The sequence below is a fragment of the Bos taurus genome, chromosome 11 (assembly GCF_002263795.3).
Source record: "Bos taurus isolate L1 Dominette 01449 registration number 42190680 breed Hereford chromosome 11, ARS-UCD2.0, whole genome shotgun sequence".
NCBI classification, from domain to species: Eukaryota; Metazoa; Chordata; class Mammalia; order Artiodactyla; family Bovidae; genus Bos; species Bos taurus.
Genome location: NC_037338.1, coordinates 31,288,005 through 31,309,796, shown reverse-complemented (window position 1 = coordinate 31,309,796; position 21,792 = coordinate 31,288,005). Strand labels below are relative to the sequence as shown.

At 40.6% G+C, this 21,792-nt stretch overlaps 1 protein-coding gene and 1 long non-coding RNA gene across 8 annotated transcripts in view; one reads left to right on the top strand and one right to left on the bottom strand.

Moving 5' to 3' along the window:
- The window catches only part of LOC132346571 (uncharacterized), a 282,144-nt gene that overhangs the window by 11,829 nt on the left and 248,523 nt on the right, over positions 1-21,792 (bottom strand). The window lies entirely within an intron of this gene.
- The window catches only part of FSHR (follicle stimulating hormone receptor), a 194,886-nt gene that overhangs the window by 140,738 nt on the left and 32,356 nt on the right, over positions 1-21,792 (top strand).

The window sequence follows — 21,792 nt, the reverse complement described above, 5'->3', positions numbered from 1 at the left end:
TTGAGCTATTTCAAATCCTAAAAGATGATGCTCTGAAAATGCTGCACTCAATATGCCAGCAAATTTGGAAAACTCAGCAGTGGCCTCAGGACTGGGAAAGGTCAGTTTTCATTCCAATCCCAAAGAAAGGCAATGCCAAAGAATGCTCAAACTACCACACAATTGTACTCATCTCACATGCTAGCAAAGTAATGCTCAAAATTCTCCAAGCCAGGCTTCAACAATACATAAACCATGAACTTCCAGATGTTCAAACTGAATCTAGAAAGGCCAGAGGAACCAGAGATCAAATTGCCAACATCCATTAGACCATCAAAAAAGCAAGAGAGCTCCAGAAAAACATCTATTTCTGCTTTATTGACTATACAAAAGCCTTTGACTGTGTAGATCACAACAAACTGTGGAAAATTCTAAAAGAGATGGAAATATCAGACCACCTGACCTGCCTCCTGAGAAACCTATATGCAGGTCAGGAAGCAACAGTTAGAACTGGATATGGAACAACAGACTGGCTCCAAATAGGGAAAGGAGTATGTCAAGGCTGTATATTGTCAGCCTGCTTATTTAACTTGTATGCAGAATACATCATGAGAAACACTGGGCTGGATGAAGCACAAGCTGGAATCAAGATTGCCGGGAGAAATATCAATAACCTCAGATACGCAGATGACACCACCCTCGTGGCAGAAAGCAAAGAAGAACTAAAGAGCTTCTTGATGAAAGTGAAAGAGGAGAGTGAAAAAGTTGGCTTAAAACTCAACATTCAGAAAACTAAGACCATGGCATCTGGTCTCATCACTTCATGGCAAATAGATGGGGAAACAATGGAAGCAGTGACATTTATGTTTGGGGGCTCCAAAATCACTGCAGATGGTGACTGCAGCCATGAAATTAAAAGACACTTGCTCCTTGGAAGAAAAATTATGACCAACCGAGACAGCATATTAAAAACCAGAGACATTACTTTGCCAACAAAGGTCCATCTAATCAAAGCTATAGTTTTTCCAGTAGTCATGTATGGATGTGAGAGTTGGACTATAAAGAAAGCTGAGTGCCAAAGAATTGATGCTTTTGAACTGTGGTGTTGGAGGAGACTCTTGAGAGTTCCTTGGACTGCAAGGAGATTTAACCAGTCCATCCTAAAGGAAATCAGTCCTGAATATTCGTTGGAAGGACTGATGTTGAAGCTGAAACTCCAATACTTTGACCACCTGATGCGAAGGACTGATTCATTTGAAAAGACCTTGATGCTGGAAAAGATTGACAGCGGGAGGAGAAGGGGACCACAGAGGATGAGATGGTTGGATGGCATCACTGACTCAATGGACATGAGTTTGAGTAAACTCCAGGAGTTGGTGATGGACAGAGAGGCCTGGCATGCTACAATCCACAGGGTCTCAAAGAGTTGGACGCGACTGAGTGACTGAACTGAACTTGGAGCAGGAGAGAAGAACACTGATACTAATTGTCCATCTACTAGATGGCAGACCCTAAACTAAGTATTTTGGTCTCACAGGTCATCTTCCCATCTTTCAAAACAGTGAGGCATGTATTTTCCCCAATTTACAAAGGAGGAATTTGAAACACAGAGGTTCTGTAGCTGGCAGCACTAAGAACTGGGTCCAGCAGTGTCTGACTCCATCCCCATTCATCCCCCTTTCCAGCATGTCATGACTGGAAAGGTGCAGAGTATGGGTGAAGACAATGTCAATATACCCAGTGTTCTGAGCGCAAGAGTGACACCGGATTACTGTTTGCCATTTGGAACTTGTGATCATCTACACGGGCTAAGTTTAAGTGTACCTAAGAAATAGCTTTCTAAATAATTAATGCTAGAAATGAGTTGTGGGGAAGGGTGTGCAAACTGTTTAAAATATTAACTCTTTTGCGACTCCCCTATGTAATTTAAAAGTAACTGCTTGCTGCAAATTGGTACTTTGATGAAAGTTATTTGTACACTGGCACCCAAGAAGGCCCCCAAAGATTACCTCTTGGCAACACTCTGTTAGTAGTGAATCTACTAACTTGGAGAGAGCTTTAGGTTTTCAAAGTCCTTATGTAACCAATGAGGTATCATGGGACAAAGATTACCAAGAGCATGGAAGCCTGAGAGTCCAGTTTCAGGTCCCATTTTTTTCCATTTGCTAGAAGGAAAGTTAACTGAAACTCTAAGCCTCAATTTCATTATCTCGAAAATGGAGCCAATTATGGCATCTTCTTCGTGGAGCTATGGGCAGAAATAAATGACTCTGTACAGGCAAGGCCTTTATAATGCCTGCATGTGGAAAATCCCATGGACAGAGGAGCCTAGAAGGCTACAGTCCATGGGGTAGTGAAGAGTCAGACATGACTGAGCTCACACACATGCCATGTGATAAGGGAATTGGTAAGCATTAACTATGATTCTGGTTCAAGCTTAGAAATCTGGGTGATCCACTGACCCTCTGTGAGCACTGCCTCCCTTGTCTGTAAGATGGAACCATAATTATGTTCATCTAAGAAATTCACAGTGAAGTCAAACGAAGAGCAGGTGTCAGTTGCCCAGTCATGTCCAAGTCTTTGTGAGGTCATGGACTGTATCCCGCCATTCTCCTCTCTCCATGTACTTTTCCAGGCAAGAATACTAGAATGGATAGCCATTTCCTTCTCCAGAGGTCTTCCCAACCCAGGGATCAAACCCAAGTCTCCTGCATTGCAGGCAGATCTTTTACTGTCTGAGCCACCAGGGAAGCCCCAAAGTCAAAGGAGAGAATATGAAAGACCTGTGTCAGTCACATGTGCTACATGAACATAAGGCAGGCCTATTTTCCAGTCTTTTCTTCCCAGAAGTCTGGGTTAGAGATGTGACTTATATAACCAGTTCTTAGTACTTCAGTTATTTCCCAAACACCTGGCCTCTGGTCTATTGCAGCCTCTAGCCTGGGCCCAAGTCAGACACCGGTCACTCTGTTCCCCAAGCAGGAGGAGACAGTGATGAAAGTTGCCACGTGGTCTTCTGAAAGTCCTCCTCTCAACCTAAGTGACACAACAAACAGCTCCCACCCTGCCACATGGTGAGGGGCTGGGAAGGGCAGATTCATGGCTGTCTGGAGGAACCCTTCTCCCAAGGCTCCTGCACCATTCTCATGCCCACTGTGCATGAGAGGTTAAGAGCTGTGTTAACTAGCTTCTAGAAACTTGGCATATAGCATATCTCACACCTCAGCATCTCAGGAAAAGTCCACCTCTGACGTCTTGTTATGCTGAGACCTGCTCTAGCCATGAAGGCATCATATGTGCTCCAAATTGAAAGGACAAATAACATCACATTGACAGCTGCTCTGTAGCCCATCACAAACTTTTTATTTCTAATTCAGCCTATGTTGTCAAATATTTATCTTCAGTTTAGTCTTCCTTTGATTCATTTTTGTCATGAGAACATGATTTCTTCCTACCCAGACATGGTGTGTAGAGAGGTTAATTGCTGGGCTAGGGGGAGTAGGAATCTTATCCTGTGACTGATGGGCTCTGTGAAGCTGCAGGGGAGTTATTCAGTCTCTCGCCTTCACTCTTTAGGTGGTACTCTGAAGGGGCCCATCTGGAAATGCCTGAAGACGCAAGTAGAAACTCCATCAAAGTTCACTGGACACAGTGTGCCCTTTCAGCAATGTGACTCCGTAAACGTTGTGATTTATATCATGGTAGAGGAGTAGAGGCAGAGAAGGCGATGGCACCCCACTCCAGTACTCTTGCCTGGAAAACCCCATGGACGGAGGAGCCTGGTGGGCCGCAGTCCATGGGGTCGTGAAGAGTCGGACACGACAGAGCGACTTCACTTTCACTTTTCACTTTCCTGCATTGGAGAAGGAAATGGCAACCCACTCCTGTGTTCTTGCCTGGAGAATCCCAGGGACGGGGGAGCCTGGGGGGCTGCCGTCTATGGGGTCACACAGAGTCGGACACGACTGAAGCAACTTAGCAGCAGCAGAGGAGTAGAGGAGGCTGACTAATAGAACGCTCGGAGAGAGTTTGTCAACCACATCCTACAGGGTGACAGCATTTTCAGAGAATCAGTGTCGATACTCTAGCTTCTAGCAGGGCTTCAGTGGTTGAACTAGGCAACACCAAACTTAGGAGATACTCTACAATAAAGGAGGAATCCAAGGTCAATGTGTTTGGGGAAAGCCAGCACTCTACTTCCTGCTCTTGGGCATTTATAATGAATAATATTGTGGTTAAGGCTCTGAGATCCCTGTAGGAAAGAAATGCTTAGCCTTATTAAGCCAGCATTTCCTAGACTTATTTGGTGATTGTAGCCTTTCAATTGTAAGCAAAGCACTTACAACGTTTAAAAATAGCATTTTTGGAGAAATCCTCAAAGTTTCCAAGTTGAAAAGCATCTTAGGGGCCGCAGAGTTCAGCTCCCCTTTCCAGCTCTATACCCAGTTCCAAAGTGCGGAGTTTCTCCTCACACATCCAAGCAATTCTCAGACATCAGTTGGGTGCTCTACAATTCAACTCAATTTTGACAGTGTCTGCCTGGACACAGCATCAGATCCCAATGATCTATGGTTTGGTCCTATACAACTGCCCCCATAAAACACCAATTGCAAATCCAGGTTGTCACCTGTGCTCCTGACCAACCAGCTATAGAATGGAGGTTCTAATAACCCTTCCTTGAGTTTGGTTACTTTGCTAGAGCAGCTCACTGAACTCAGGGAAACATTTTGCTTACTCGGTAACTAGCTTATTATATTAAGGATACAATGTAGGAACAGCCAAAAGGAAGATATGCAGAGAGTGAGGTATGGGGAAAGGATTCTGAGCTTCCGTGCCCTCTCCAAGCACACCACACTCCCCACGCAGAAATTCTGTGCCAGGAAGGGGAACAGAGACCAAATACACATTTCTTATAATAAATAACAATATCACACCCCTCATGAAGAATCCCAGGCACACAGACATTTCCAGAGGTAGGGAACCAGGTGCTTCCCAGTACAATTAATCCTTCTATTGGGCAACTGTCATAATGAATGAGAATCAGTCCTTATGAGAATGGATGAGAATCAGCCTGATCATGGTAGGAGCACAAACATTAGAGTCAGAAAGATGTGGGTTCGACCTCCAGCTCTGCCCTCTCTTATGTGTGGCTTTGTGAAAGTGCCTGAACCTCTCATCTCTGCCTCCTCCACTCTGATATGAGGATGGTAATGTTACCTGTCTCATAAGGTAGAGGAGAGGAATAAATAAAATAATCAATGTTAAGTGCTTGGTGTGGTACCTAGTACATAGGAAGTGTTCAATAAATGTTGACCATTATTATTATTAGTCCTATATCTACCTTCCTAAGCAGCACATCACAAATTTATTATTATTTCCACCTGGCAGCTCTTCAGAAACACAATCTTCTCTTCCCAAGCAAAATATCTTATGTAGTGGACAATATGGTCTTGAATTCCTCACCCCACCAGCAAAAAATAAAAACCAAAAAACCCTATGTCCCCAAATAAGTTTACTTATAGATCTATATACAATTATAGTATTAATGTATGGTTATATTACAAAATATACACACAAATGATATTTTAAAGTATGAAATAAAGATGAATAAAAAATGTGCTTTTACATATACACCCTGCCTTAATATATACCATTTTACATGGTACAATAAGCCTATGACCCACCTCCCAGAATATTGGAAATAAAAGCAAAAATAAACAAATGGGACCTAATTAAACCTAAAAGCTTCTGCACAACTAAGGAAACTATTAGCAAGGTGAAAAGGCAGCCTTCAGAATGGGAGAAAATAATAGCAAATGAAGCAACTGACAAACAACTAATCTCAAAAATATACAAGCAACTCCTACAGCTCAACTCCAGAAAAATAAATGACCCAATCAAAAAATGGGCCAAAGAACTAAATAGACATTTCTCCAAAGAAGACATACAGATGGCTAACAAACACATGAAAAGATGCTCAACATCACTCATTATCAGAGAAATGCAAATCAAAACCACTATGAGGTACCATTTCATGCCAGTCAGAATGGCTGCGATCCAAAAGTCTACAAGCAATAAATGCTGGAGAGGGTGTGGAGAAAAGGGAACTCTCTTACACTGTTGGTGGGAATGCAAACTAGTACAGCCACTATGGAGAACAGTGTGGAGATTCCTTAAAAAACTGGAAATAGAACTGCCTTATGATCCAGCAATCCCACTGCTGGGCATACACACTGAGGAAACCAGAAGGGAAAGAGACACGTGTACCCCAATGTTCATCGCAGCACTGTTTATAATAGCCAGAACATGGAAGCAACCTAGATGCCCATCAGCAGATGAATGGATAAGAAAGCTGTGGTACATATACACAATGGATTATTACTCAGCCATTAAAAAAGAATACATTTGAATCAGTTCTAATGAGATGGATGAAACTGGAACCTATTATACAGAGTGAAGTAAGCCAGAAAGAAAAACACCAATACAGTATACTAATGCATATATATGGAATTTAGAAAGATGGTAACAATAACCCTGTGTACAAGACAGCAAAAGAGACACCAATGTATAGATCAGTCTTATGGACTCTGTGGGAGAGGGAGAGGGTGGGGAGATTTGGGAGAATAGCATTGAAACATGTATAATATCATGTATGAAACGAGTCGCCAGTCCAGGTTCGATGCACGGTATTGGATGCTTGGGGCTGGTGCACTGGGACAACCCAGAGGGAGGGGAGGGGAGGGAGGAGGGAGGAGGGTTCAGGATGGGGAATGCGGGTATACCTGTGGCGGATTCATTTTGATATTTGGCAAAACTAATACAATATTGTAAAGTTTAAAAATAAAATAAAAATTTTAAAAAAGCCTATTTTGATCTCACTAAATATAATAACAATATTTTAGAGGAAGCAGTATCATAGGACGCACTTCATTATTTTTTAGTTAATTTTATTGAAGGGTAATTGCATTACAGAATTTTGCTATTTTCTGTCAAACCTCAACATGAATCAGTCACAGGTATACATATATCCCCTCCTTTTTGAACCTAGCTCCCATCTTCCTCCCCATCCCACCCCTCTAGTTTGACACCGAACCCCTGTTTGAGTTTCCTAACACATACAGCAAATTCCAATTGGTATGTATTTTACATATGGTAATGTAAGTTTCCATGTTACTCTTTCCATACATCTCGCCTTCTCCCCTCTCCCCATGTCCATAAGTCTATTCTCTATGTCTGTTTCTCCATTGCTGCCCTGTAAATAAATTCCTCAGTACCATTTTTCTAGATTCCATGTATATATGTTAAAATATGATATTTATCTTTCTGACTTACTTCACTCTGTAAAATAGGTTCTAGGTTCATCCACCTCATTAGAACTGACTCAAATGCATTACTTTTTATGGCTGAGTAATATTCCATTGTGCATATGTATAACAACTTCTTTATCCATTCATCTGTTGATGGACATCTAGGTTGCTTCTATGTTCTAGCTACTGTAAATAGGGTTGCAATAAACAATGGGATACATGTGTATTTTTCAACCCTGGTTACCTCAGGGTATATGCCTAGGAGTGGGACTGCTGGGTCATATGGTGCTTTTATTCCTAGTTTTTTAAGGAATCTCCATACCATCTTCCATAGTGGCTGTATCAATTCACATTCCCACCATCAGCACAAGAGCATTCCCTTTTCTCCACACCCTCTCCAGCATTTATTGTTTGTAGGCTTTTTGATGAGGGCCATTCTGATCAGTGTGAGGTGATATCTCATTGTAGTTTTGATTTGCATTTCTCTAATAATGAGCGATGTTGAGCATCTTTTCATGGTTTGTTAGCCATCTGTATGCCTTCTTTAGAGAAATGTCTGTTTAGGTCTTTTTCCCACTTTTTTATTGGGTTGTTTGTTTTTCTGGCATTGAGTTGTATGAGCTGCTTGTATATTTTGGAAATTAACCCTTTGTCAGTTGTTTCATTTGCTATTATTTTCTCCCATTCTGAAGGTTGTCTTCATCTTGCTTGTAGCTTCCTTTGCTGTGCATTTAAGTTTAATCAGGTCCTTGTTTACTTTGGTTTTTATTTCCATTACTCTAGGAGGTGGGTCATAGAGGATCTTGCCTTGATTTATGTCAAGTGTTCTGCCTACGTTTTCCTCTAAGAGTTTTATAGTTTCTGGTCTTACATTTAGGTCTTTAATCCATTTTGAGTTTATCTTCGTGTATGGTGTTAGGAAGTATTCTAATTTCATTCTTTTACATGTAGCTGTCCAGTTTCCCCAGGACCATTTATTGAAGAGGCTGTCTTTGCTCCATTATATATTCTTGCCTCCTTTGTCAAAAATAAGGTAACCATAGGTGCATGGGTTTATTTCTGAGCTTTTTATCCTTGTTCTGTTGGTCTATATTTCAGTTTCTGTGCCAGTACCATACTGTCTTGATGACTGTAGATTTGTAGTATAACCTGAAGTCAAGGAGCTTGATTTCTCCAGCTCCATTTTTCTTTCTCAAGACTGCTTTGGCTATTCGGGGTCTTTTGTGTTTCCATATGAATTGTGAAAAATTTTGTTCTAGTTCTGTGAAATATGCCATTGGTAATTTGATAGGGATCACATTGAATCTGTAGGTTGCATTTGGTAGTATAGTCACTTTCACAATATTGACTCCTCCTCCCCAGGAACATGGAATATCTCTACATTTGTTTATGTCATCTTTTATTTCTTTCATTAGTGTCTTTTAATTTTCCATGTACAGTTCTTTTGTATCCTTAAATAAGTGTATTCCTAGATATTTAATTCTGTTTGTTGCAATGGTGAAGGTGAAGAATGGTGAAGAAATGATTGATTTCTTAACTTCTCTTTCTGATTTTTCATTGTTAGTATGTGGAAATGCAAGTGATTTCTGTGTATTGATTTTGTACCCTGCAACTTTGCTAAATTCACTGATTAGCTCTAGTAATTTTCTGATATTATCTTTAGGGTTTTCTGTGTACAATATCATGTCATCTGCAAACAGTGAGAGCTTTACTTCTTTTCCAATTTGATTCCTTTTCTTTCTTTTTCTTCTCTGAATGCTATAGCTAGGACTTCCAGAACTATGTTGAAAAACAATGGTGAAAGTAGACACCCTTGTTTTATTCCTGATATTAAGTGGAATGCTTTGAGGTTTTCACCACTGAGAATAATGTTTGTCGTAGGCTTATCATATATGGCCTTTACTATGTTGAGGTAGGTTCCTTCTATGCCCATTTTTTGAAGTTTTAATCATAAATGGGTGCTTAATTTTGTCAAAAGCTTTTTCTGCATCTATTGAGATTATCATATGGTTTTTATCTTTCAGTTTGTTAATATGGTCTATCACACTGATTGATTTGCCTATATTAAAAAATCCTTGCATCCCTGGAATAAACCAAACTTGATCATGGTATATGAGCTTTTTGATGTGTTATTGAATTCTGTTTGCTAAACTTTGTTGAGGATTTTTTTATCTATGTTCATCAATGATATTGGCCTGTGGTTTTCTTTTTTTGTGTTGTCTTTGTCTGGTTTTGGTATCACGGTGATGGTGGCCTCGTAGAATGAGTATGGAAGTGTTCCTTCCTCTGAAATTATTTGAGAGTTTTAGAAGGATAGGCATTAGCTCTTCTCTAAATGTTTGATAGAATTCTCCTGTGAAGCCATCTGGTCCTGGGCTTTTGTTTTGGGGGCAATTTTTTGATGACAACTTTGATTTCAGTGCTGGTGATTGGGTTGTTCATAATTTCTATTTCTTCCTGGTTCAGTCTTGGAACTGAATTTTTCTAAGAATCTGTCCATTTCTTCCAGGTTATCTATTTTATAGCCATATAGTTGTTCATAATACTGTCTTATAATCCTTTGTATTTCTGCATTGTCTGTTGTAACCTCTCCTTTTTCATTTCTTATTTGTTGATTTGATTCTTCTCTCTTTTTTTCCTGATGAGTCTGGCTCAAGTTTTGTCAATTTTGTTTATCTTCTCAAAGAACCAGCTTTTATTTTTATTAATCTTTACTATTGTTTCTTCCATTGCTTTTTCATTATTTCTGCTTGGATCTTTATAATTTCTTTCCTTCTACTAATCTTGGGGGGTTCTTTTGTTCTTCTTTTTCCAGTTGTTTTAGGTGTAAAGTCAGGTTGTCTATTTGATGTTTTTCTTGTTTCTTGAGGTAGGACTGTATTGCTATAAACTTTCCTCTTAGAACTACTTTTGCTGCATCCAATAGGTTTTGAGTTGTCATGTTTTCACTGTCATTTGTTCCTAGAAATTTTTTTATTTCCCTTTTGATTTCTTCAGTAACCTGTTGGTTATTTAGAAACGTGTTGTTTAATCTCCATGTGTTCGTGTTTCTTACAGTTTTTTTCTTGTAATTGATATCTAGTCTCATAGCATTGTGGTCAAAGATGCTTGATATGACTTCAATTCTCTTAAATGTACTGAGGTTTGATTTGTGACCCAAGATGTGGTCTATCCTGGAGAATGTTTCATGTGCACTTGAGAAGAAGGTGTATTCTTCTGCATTTGGATGGAATGTCCTGAAAATATCAATGAGATCCATCTCATCTAATATATCATTTAAGATTTGTGTTTATTACTTTTCTGTTTTGATGACCTGTCCATTGGTGTGAGTGGGGTGTTAAAGTCTCCTACTATTATTGTGTTACTGTCAATTTCTTCTTTTCTGTCTGTTAGTGTTTGTCTTATGTATTGAGGTGCTATGTTGGGTGCATAGATATTTACAATTGTTATGTCTTCCTCTTGGATTGATCCCTTGATCATTATGCAGTGTCCTTCCTTATCTCTTGTAATATTCTTTAAGTTCTATTTTGTCTGATATAAGGATTGCTACTCCAGCTTTCTTTTGCTTCTCACTTGCATGGAATATATTTTTCCATCCTCTCGCTTTCAGTCTATATGTGTCTTTAGGTCTGAAGTGGGGGTTCTTGTAGACAGCACATATATGGTTCTTGTTTTTGTATCCATTCAGCCAGTCTGTGTCTTTTGGTTGGACCATTTAATCCATTTACATTTAAAGTAATTATTGATATATCTGTTCCTATTGACATTTTTCTTAGTGGTTTGGGGTTGATTTTGTAGATATTTTTTTCTTCTTTTGTATTTCTTGACTATATAAGTCCCTTTAACATTTGTTGTGAAACTGGTTTGGTGGTACTGAATTATCTTAACTTTTGCTTGTCTGAAAAGCTTTTTATTTCTCCATCACTTTTGAATGAGATCCTTGCCAGGTACAGTAATCTTGGTTGTAGATTTTTCCCTTTCAGTACTTTAAATATATCCTGCCATTCCCTTCTGAACTGTAGAGTTTCTGCTGAAAGATCAGCTATTAAGCATATGTGGTTTGTATATTACTTGTTGCTTCCCCCTTGCTGCTTTTAATATTCTTTGTGTTTAGTCTTTACTAGTTTGATTATTATGTGTCTTGGCATGTTTCTTGTTGAATTTATCCTTTATGGAACTCTTTGTGCCTCTTGAATTTGATTGACTATTTCCTTTTCCATGTTGGGGAAATTTTCAATTATAATCTCTTCAAAATTTTTTTCATACTCTTTCTTTTTCTCTTCTTATTCTGGGACCCTATAATTCTAATATTGGTGTGTTTGATATTGTCCCAGAGGTCTCTGAGACTATCCTCAGTTCTTTTCATTCTTTTTACTTTATTGTGCTCTTCAGAAGTTATTTCCACCATTTTATCTTCTAGCTCACTGATTCATCCTTCTGCTTCAAATGTTCTGCTATTGATTCCCTCTAGAGTATTTTTAATTTCAGTAATTGTGTTGTTTGTCTCTGTATGTTTATTCTTTAATTCTTCTAGGTCTTTGTTAATTATTCTTTCATTTTCTCCATTTTGTTTTCAAGGTTTTTGATCATCTTTACTATCATTATTCTGAATTCTTTTTCAGATAGTTTGCCTATTTCCTTTTCATTTATTTGCACTTCTGTGTTTCTAGTTTGTGCCTTCATTTGTGTAGTATTTCTCTGCCTTTTTTTTTTTTTTTTAACTTATTATGTTTGAGGTCTCCTTTTCCCAGGCTTCAAGGGAAGTTGAATTTTTTCCTTGAAGAAAGTTGAATTCATTCTTACTTTTGGTTTCTGCCCTCATAAGGTTGGTCAAGTGGTTTGTGTGGGCTTTGTTTAGGGTGAGATTTGTGCTGAGTTTTTGTTTGTTTTTCCTCTGATGGGCAAGGCTGAAAGTGAAGAGTGAAGTCATCACTCAGTCATGTCTGACTCTTTACAACCCTGTGGACTCTGTCCATGGGATTTTCCAGGCAAGAGTACTGGAGTGGGTTGCCATTTCCTTCTCCAGGGGATCTTCCCAACCCAGGAATCAAACCCGGATCTCCTGCATTTTAGGCAGATGCTTCACCGTCTGAGCCACCAGGGAAGTCTGAGTGAGGTGGTAATCCTGTCTGCTGACGACTGGCTTTGTATTTTTGTTTTGTTTGTTGTTTAGATGAGGCATCCTGCACAAGGTGCCTCTGGTGGTTGGGTGATGCTGGGTCTTATATTCAAGTGGTTTCCTTTGTGTGAGTTCTCACTATTTGATACTCCCTAGGGTTAGTTCTCTGGCAGTCTATGGTCTTGGAGTCAGTGCATCCACTCCAAAGGCTCAGGGTTTGATCTCTGGTCTGGAACAAAGATTCCACAAGTGGTCTCTTATGGCATTAAGTGAGATTAAAACAAATATCCAAAAATTGAGAAACCAAAGATGAACCCCAGACTAATGGCAGTTACAGAATCAGGCAAATAATAATTTAAAAAATGGAATATACACATATATACCCATGGGCAAAGTTAAAACAGTCTAACAAAAATTAAGTACAGTAGATTGACCTGGTGAACATAGGAAATCAAAAATTATATTTACTAGTTAAGAACAAAACTAACTAAAACACAAACTGGCAAACAAAACTAAAACAAGATACCAACTGGGGAATAAAGCAATGAAAACAAAACTAATTAATAAGTTGAGAGGAAAGGAAAGAAAGAAAAGAAAGACTAGATATGCAAAGTTAAATAGAAGTAGATGAAGAAGATTTATATATATATATTAAAGATTAACTGCAAGGAGAAAAGAACAGTAGGAAAGGCAAAAAAAGGAATAAATGTAGAAAAATATAATAGGTTTTTAAAAATTAAAATTATTAAGAAGAGGAAAGGAAAAAAAAGGAAGAAATAAAAAAGAAAAAAAAAAAGGAAAACTCCACAGAATTGCAAAAGCCCAGCATAGAGGCAGAGGTTTATAACGACAAAAAAAGCTGTGACTGAATATACACATATACAAATACACCCATAAGCAAAATCAAAACAGTCCAACAAAAATAAAGTACAAGAGATTGATCCAGTGAACAAAGGAAATCAAAAATTATATCTACCAGAACAAAACTAACTAAAGCACAAACTGGAAAACAAAACTAAGGAAAGGTGCCAATTGGGGAATAATACAATGAAAATAAAACTAACAAACATTTTGAGAGGAAAGGAAAGACAGAATAGATATGCAAAGTTACATAGAGGTAGATAAAGAATATTTATATATATTAAAGATTAACTGCAAGGGGGAAAGAACAGTAGGAAAAGCAAAGAAAGGAATAAATGTAAAGAAAATAATAATAGATTAAACAAATTAAAAATTTAAAAAAAAAAGAAAAACTCCTCAGCACTGCAAAATCCCAACATAGAGGCAGAGGTTTATAACAACAATAAAAAATGTGACTGAGGAAAAAGGGGAAAAAAAGCTCAAAAGCTTAATTGGATTTCATAGTACCAATAAAATCGACAATTACAACAGAACAGGGGGTGGGGGAGGAGGTGCCGGGAGGAAAAAAAAAAAAACTCCAAAAGAATCTGCAGAACAAGTGAAAACAAAAGAATACTAATTTTTTTCTTGAGTCACTGCTGTCAGTCCTTTCCCTCACTGGGAGTCACACAGTCCACCTCACCTCCCTAGGATGCCCTCCACAACTGTACTGATCTCTGGACCCGCTGTGGGGGCAGCTCAGATTCTAATCTGGCCCTACACCTGTGTGTTCTTGCCTCTAATGTCCACAGCTATCATAACTAGAGCATTTTCTTTTGTGGGAGCTCTCAACAACCTTGTATATATTCCATAGACACAGAGACTGCCTAGTCAATTGTGTGGATTTATCTTCAGCTTGTACAGCTGGTGGGAAGGTTTTGGGTCTTCTTCCTTAGCCACACTGCCCCTGGGTTTTGATTGTGGTTTTATTTCCACCTCTACATGAGGGTTGTCCACTGGGGTTTGCTCCTGAGGCTGCCCTGAAGGACCTGGGTTTGCCCCTGTGAGGGCCAGGTGTGGAGGTGCTGCAGCTGTTTGGGTCGCAGGGGTTCTGGCAGCACCAGGTACTCAGAGGAGTTGGCGGCTAGGGCAGCAGGAAATACAGTGCTCTAGAAGGGAAGGGCAACCAGTATTGGCCAATACGCTCCGGTATTCTTGCTGGAGATCCCCTCTCCCTGACAGAGAAGCCTGGCAGGCCACAGTCTACAGGCTCACAAAGAGTCAGACATAACTGAAGCAACCCTGTGCACATAGACACAAGACTTTTTCTTTTTTTGGCCTGAGGCAGCTCTGCCCCAGTGAGAGCTGAGTGTGAAGGTGGTGCAGCTGGCTGGCTTCCAGGGACCCTGGCGGTGCCTAGTGTGCAGGGATACGGAGGGCCTCCGCTGCAGGAGTTATGCTCCTATCAGAATCTTTTTTCAATCTTGTAGCTGGTGATCAGAAGGCCTCTCCGCCTGTTGCGGCACTTAGAGGACTTCCTTGCCTGGAGGACTTTTCTGTTGTTCAGTGTGTCAGGCACATAGAGCTCCCCTCGGCTGGGGTCCTACTCTGTAGATTGGCACATCAGGCACTTAAAGGAGCACCCTGGGTGGGGTCCTCCTCTGTAGTTCAGGGTGTCAGGTGTTTGATGGGCCAGCCTCTCTAACGTTCAGCTGCGATGCTGGCATGTGAGGAGAGAGAGGCTATGGTGATGGCTCCACCCCCTACATGTGACTCAGCAGTATCACCTTGCTTCCATGGCTGCCTGGCTTTCCTCCACAGGCATTTCCCACCACGATCTCCTCCCTCACATCCCCTTGATTCCTCTCTCCTCAATCACCAACACCCATCACCCTATGATTGCTCTACAATCCCTGAACTCCAGCTCCCAGTCGCTGCACTTTCCAGGGGACCAGCATTCCTGTCTGGGGCATGTATGGCTCTGGCAAGGACTGTCTGATTCTCATTCCATTTAGGCTGCCACAGATCAGCTGTTTCACTCTCAGCCTTAAATGTTTCTCCTCTGACTCAGATATTGCCCCTATGGTGGGGATCAGACCCCTGCTTCAGTTCCTCCACCAGGTGAGGGCAAGTCCAGTCTTACTAACATTCCTATTTTTCCCCCTAGTTCCTTCGTCCTACTGAGTTTTGCATGGTTCTATATATTATTTTCCGCTGGTCAGGTACTCCTGTCCACTCTCAGCTGGTACTCTGCACACACTTCTGTGTCTGAAGGTATATTCCTGATGTATCCGTGGGGAGAGATGTACTCCAAGTCTACCTACTCCTCCACCATCGTGTTCCCCCCGCACTTTATTATTTTTTAATCCTTAGTTTAACATTCGGAAAAGCAATTCATGGGTCATATCAGTACTAGATTTTAATGGCTGTCAAAGATGAGAACAAAACTTCACTGAAACAAGTAGCTCCAATGGAAGACAAGCCTATGGCTACACTCCCTGAGTCATCCAGGCTTCACGTTCAATCCATTTCTTTCATGCAAACATTTTTATGAAATTCAGCTAGTCAATCTTCTTCCCTAATGTCAATCAGACATTCTTACAAACTACCTGAAAGATGTTGCATTTTTATGTTTCTAATCAAAGGGTTCAAAACCCAGTGAAAAGCTTTAGCGTCAGAAAGTTGCATATCCTTGTTTTTAAAATATGCACTGAGTTTTTATAAATGAAACCATGCATCACTTTCAGCAATAAATTTCCATTTTCCCCCCAAATTCTTTCCTTTGAAATGCCATTGTATTCCTCCTCATTAACACATCACCTTTCCCTTAAAGAGATAAATGTGTTGAATTTTAAAATATCCACTCTGTAGCATTATTTCTTATAGTCATTTGTCATCACAGAAGAAGACAACAAATTTGGATCACTTGTATTTTTTTTTTAATTGGTAAGTCATCTTCAATTTTTTCAAGGCTTTGCAGTAATTTCCATTGAGATGACCAACAACCAAGACCCAAAGACTGAACAGAATCAGATAGGCAAGAAGGTTAATCCAGGCAGGTTTGTCAAAAGAAGCAGGAGGAAACTAGAGAAAAGGGGCAGGAGGAATCTGGGAAGTTCCGCTGTGGCTTCCAGTGGTTGCGACAGGGCACACGGAGCCTTAGGCAAAAGTTAACAGACAACCCTGCCCAGGCATCATAGAGGTCCCACAAGCAGAACAGAGACCCAGACACAGAAACAGCATCTCAGTGCCCAAGAGAACTAGAGGAAAGCAAGTCATGGCTCAGGTTCTAGGGAAACCAGGAAATCAGACAAGTTCTCAGTGAGGGCAAAGGAATATAAGTCTGGACCATCATCAATGGACTTCCCAGGTGGTGCTAGTGATAAAGAATCCACCTTCTAATGCAGAAGACATAAGAGACGCGGGTTCAATCCCTAGGTCAGGAAGATCCCCTGGAGGGGGACATGGCAACCCACTCCAGTATTCTTGCCTGGAGAATCCCCAAGGACAGAGGAGCTTGGAGTGCTACAGTCCATGATGTCACAAAGAGTCAGACGTGACTGAAGCAACTTACCATGCATAGCATACATGATCAATAACAGTGTCTGGACACAGTGCTAAGGCTTCATTTTGAATAATCTTATTTCCCTGGGTGAAAGATAAAAGATTTGAGTCCTGTAGGCTTCAACTAACTCCTTAAGGCCATACATCTTAAAAAGCAGTACAGTCAGTACTTAAATCCAGATCCTCTAGCAGGTTTGATCTCTGAGTTGGGATGATTACCTGCAGGAGGGCATGGCAACCCACTCCAGTCTCCAGTATTCTTGCCTGAAGAATCCAATGGACAGAGGAGCTGAGGGGTTACAGTCCATGGGGGTCACAAGGAGTTGGACACAACTGAAGTTACTTAGCACATGTGCACCTCTAGCATCAGAGCTACTAGTTTGATGCTATGCTACACTTCCCATCTGAGAATAGGACCAGAGCCTGATTACTAAGCCAGAATATTAGGTCAAAACAGAATCCAGGACCTCCCTGGTAGTACAGTGGATAAGAATCCACCTGGCATTGCAGGGGACACAGGTTCAATCCCTGGTCTGGAAAGATTTCACATGCCAAGGAGCAACTAAGCCCATACATTGCAACTACCGAGCCTATGTGCCACAACTACTGAAAACCACACCCTAGAGCCTGGGCTGCACAACGAGAGAAGCCACTGCAGTGAGAAACCCGGGCACCAAAGCAGACAGTAGCCCTTGCTCACTGCAGCTAGAGAAAGCCCATGCAAAGCAATGGAAACTCAGCACAGCCAAAAATAAATAAATTAAAAAAAAAAAAAAAAACAGAATCTGGCCTTCCCTAGTGGTCTAGTGGTTAAGAATCCACCTGCCGGTGCTGGGTACAGGAAGATTCCACTTCATGGAGCAACTAAGCCCATGGACCACAACTGCTGAGCCAGCGTTCTAGAGCCCAGGAGCCAAAACTACTGAATCGTGTGCACCCAGAGCCCATCCTCTATAAGAAGGGAAGTCACCACAATGAGAAGCCTGCACGCTGCAACTAGAGAGCAGCCCCCACCCGCTGCAACTAGAGAAAGCCCTCACACAGCAACAAAGACCAGCACAGCCAAAAAATCAATGATAAATAAATCCTAACACACACACACACACACAGAATCTGCAGCCAGGCTAATAAGGCTGAGATCTTCAGAACCCTGCTTTGGGGCTTATTAAATTCCCACCGATTGCTACAGAGTCTGGTTTCCATGGAGACCAAGGCCAGTTTGAGCTGAATAGGAGTTAAATATTTCTAACTTTAAAAGTATGAGACTGGAGAGGCAAGAAAACAGGCTCTCCTACTGTCTCAGGTAAATGGCGTATACAAGATCATTTTACAGAAGGAGAAACTGAGGCTCTGAAAAGGTAAATGAACTGCTTAACACCATCCAGCTTGTGAGAGAGAAAGCGCTTAAATCCAGGGTTCCTAGTCTTAAGTCTAATGCCTTTTTCATTGAACAACAGCTGATTACACACACTCCCACCTAACTCCAAATGTATGCGATTCTATACTTAATCAAGTCTTTATTTAATGATTTGGAAAGTACATGTTAGCATCTTTTCTAATGGTGTATATAGAGACACAAACTCTCAGTCAATAACTACCTACATTTAATAGAAATCTTAGTATCAGTGAGCCTGAAAAGGTAAGGAGTCTTCTCTTTTATTAATTAACTATAGTATACTCCTCTCCTTCTTATGAATCAGTGGATAACTAACTTCTCCCAGAGTGGTCAGGAGGAAGAAGTACATTTTATCTAAGAGACAGAAAAATGCACTTTACAATGTAAAAATCAATAAGGAAGAAACAGTCTTAAATTAGGTGCAAACAAATATATCATGATAAACCAATCAAAAGATGAGAAAAGGAGGTCAAGTTCAAACCCTTGATCTTGGCTTCTGGGAAATGTGTTTTGGCAAAAATAATAAACCCCTAACCTAGACACACAACTAACAGCATCCCATTTTTATATCAAATTTGCCTAAAATATCTCAAGTCAGTTCAGTCGCTCAGTCATGTCCGACTCTATGCAACCCCATGGACTGCAGCACGCCAGGCCTCCCTGTCCATCACCAACTTCTGGAGTCCACCCAAACCCATCTCCTTTGAGTCAGTGATGCCATTCAACCATCTCGTCCTCTGTCATTCCCTTCTTCTCCTGCCCTCAATCTTTCCCAGCATCAGGGTCTCTTCCAATGAGTCAGCTCTTCGCATCAGGTGGCCAAAGTATTGGAGTTTCAGCTTCAGCATCAGTCCTTCCAATGAACATTTAGGACTGATCTCCTTTAGGATGGACTGGTTGGATCTCCCTGCAGTCCAAGGGACTCTCAAGAGTCTTCTCCAACACCACAGTTCAAAAGCATCAATTCTTCAGTGCTCAGCTTTCTTTAAAATACTTCAAGAGGCCATTAAGGCCATGGTATAAACTCTGCTTCTGCCTCAGTTCACAAACTAAAAGAAAACTGTTTCACACAGTCTCAGAATTGATCATTCCCTGCCACGGTGGATTTTGGGTAGAATAGAAAAAATTGCATTCTTGGCTAGCACGTGTGATGAAGAGTGATGTCTTGTTCTCCTGACATTTTTCAGTTCAGTGGATTATGTACTGCTGCTGCTAAGTCGCTTCAGTCATGTACGACTCTGTGCGACCCCATAGACGGCAGCTCACCAGGCTCCCCCATCCCTGGGATTCTCCAGGCAAGAACACTGGAGTGGGTTGCCATTTCCTTCTCCAATGCATGAAAGTGAAAAGTGAAAGTGAAGTCGCTCAGTCATGTCCGACCCTCAGCGACCCCATGGACTGCAGTCTTCCAGGCTCCTCCATCCATGGAATTTTCCAGGCAAGAGTACTGGAGTGGGGCACAATTGCCTTCTCTGCATGCTTCTCTACCTAGTTTTAAAAGTTGTTGAGATACTGCCTCCTCTTTCCCTTCCCTTTCCATTCCATTCTCCTCTGTGCCCCATCTCTCAAACCCCTCTTGTGGTTTAAGCTATACACACTCATTTCCCTAGTTCAGGCCAATAAACTCTATACTGTCGTAAAATCTGATTTCCTCTCCTTCCTGCAAGAGCTCCTCCATGAGTAATCCATCTCACATTGCTCTCCCCTTCCCTGAGTCTTAAGACACTCACTAACAACAACATACATCTTAGCACTAGACCCATCTGAGTATTTCCTCTATACTAACCTTAACTCCTCAATTCACTTGTGCATTCCCTGAAAACAAGGGTATGGTCTTTGGCATCCTCTTTTGGATAGGATGGACATTGTATGGAAGGAAGATGTCTAGCCCAAAGCAAGACAAGTGAGCCCAAAACACTGAAAGTTTAAGAAAAAACACACACCAGCACTGTTGAAGGTTTATGAAAGCACTAACGATGTTCAGGACAATGAGCCTTAGAGCTGTGGGGTCAATTGTTCTTGGAAGCAAATATATTATTTAGTGAGATGGTATGACATAGTGGAATTGGCTCCCATCAACTGAAGGGACCTCACCAAGTTCATCCTGGCAACACAGGATCCATTTTCATCACTGTAATCAATACTGGGGACAGTCAGGCATGAAAGATGTTAACAGCAGTTCAGAATGTAAAGCCGGCTGTTGAGAAGGGACGACTATGAGCAGTTACCTTGCTTTAGAAGATCCATTTGCAGAACTTAAATTTGCTGGCATTTTACCCTCAGGCCTTTACCTGTTTGTGAGGATTAACTGCGGTTGAGTGAATCAAAATAATTTCACAGCAAACAGTCATTTGACCAAACCAAACCCATTGAGACATAGAGCTCCAAGCTGATTACCCACTTCCAGGCTCCATCAGACATGAATTTATTGATCAAAGGGGAAAAATGAATTGAAAAGTAAGTGTTCATCCAAACTCCATTTCCTGAGTTATCTTGGGGTTATGAAGAGTTTCAGCTATAGAGTTATCATCAATAATCCATCTCACTAGATAGTCACTAGATCTTTTTAAGTGTCTAAAACTCAAAACTACTGGAATAATCTTGGCCGTTTTTGCTGTGTGTTTTCTTTAAAGACCAAAGCTTTCAATGTGCATCTACAGACATTTATAGATGTCCCGTAAGTATAGTGACTTTGGGAGTGCATATTTTTGATATTAAATAATGTACTTGCACTCTTCTTGTTGATAATAAGAAACCTTTTTCTCCTTCAATTATATAAAATTCTTACTCATTTACTAAGAGACAGCCAGGTTGTTATACATTAGGTAATGGACAATTTAACCTAATATTAAATCCATTAGGTATGAAACATAGCTAGTGAGTGATTCCTTTTGTGTGTTCATCTCTAACAACACATAACACATTGCCTGGCCTGGTACATACACAAGCACATGACATGTGTCATCCACTGTGTCAACATCGAGTTTTCAGGAAAAAACATGATTTCTGTCATCAGAAGAATATTGAAGATGTTCAATCTGGTTGAAGACACAGACATTGAATAGAACATAAACACAAAATCATATACAGTTGAGAATTTTGCTGAGCAGTAGTAAGGGAAAATTGCTAAAAAGAATATGATTATACTGGGAAAAATCAAAAACCTTAAGTTAGCTTGGCAATCAGGGAGCTCTTCTCTCAGAAAATGACATTTGTAACTGAACCCTGAAGGATGAGTTGAGGTTGGCCAGGTAAGGCGTGGATGGTAAGCCTTCCAGATAGAGCATAATAAGCAAATGCCTAGAAACAGGGAGGAACTTAGTGTATCTGAAAAATTGAAGGAAAGCAGTGGTGCTGAAGTGAATTGGGGAAATGACATCAGATGAAGGTGCAAGATAGGCAGTAAGAGTAGAAATTTTACTATGGGAAATAACTAAAGAAAAGCAGAGAACTAATGCCATCTGATTTACATTTTTAAAATGAATGCTCTGTGCTGAATGGAGAATGGGTTTGAAAAGGACAGGATTAAACGTCTGGAAAGCAGTAGACTATGACAGAAATCTTGAAAGATGATGGCGGTTTGTTCT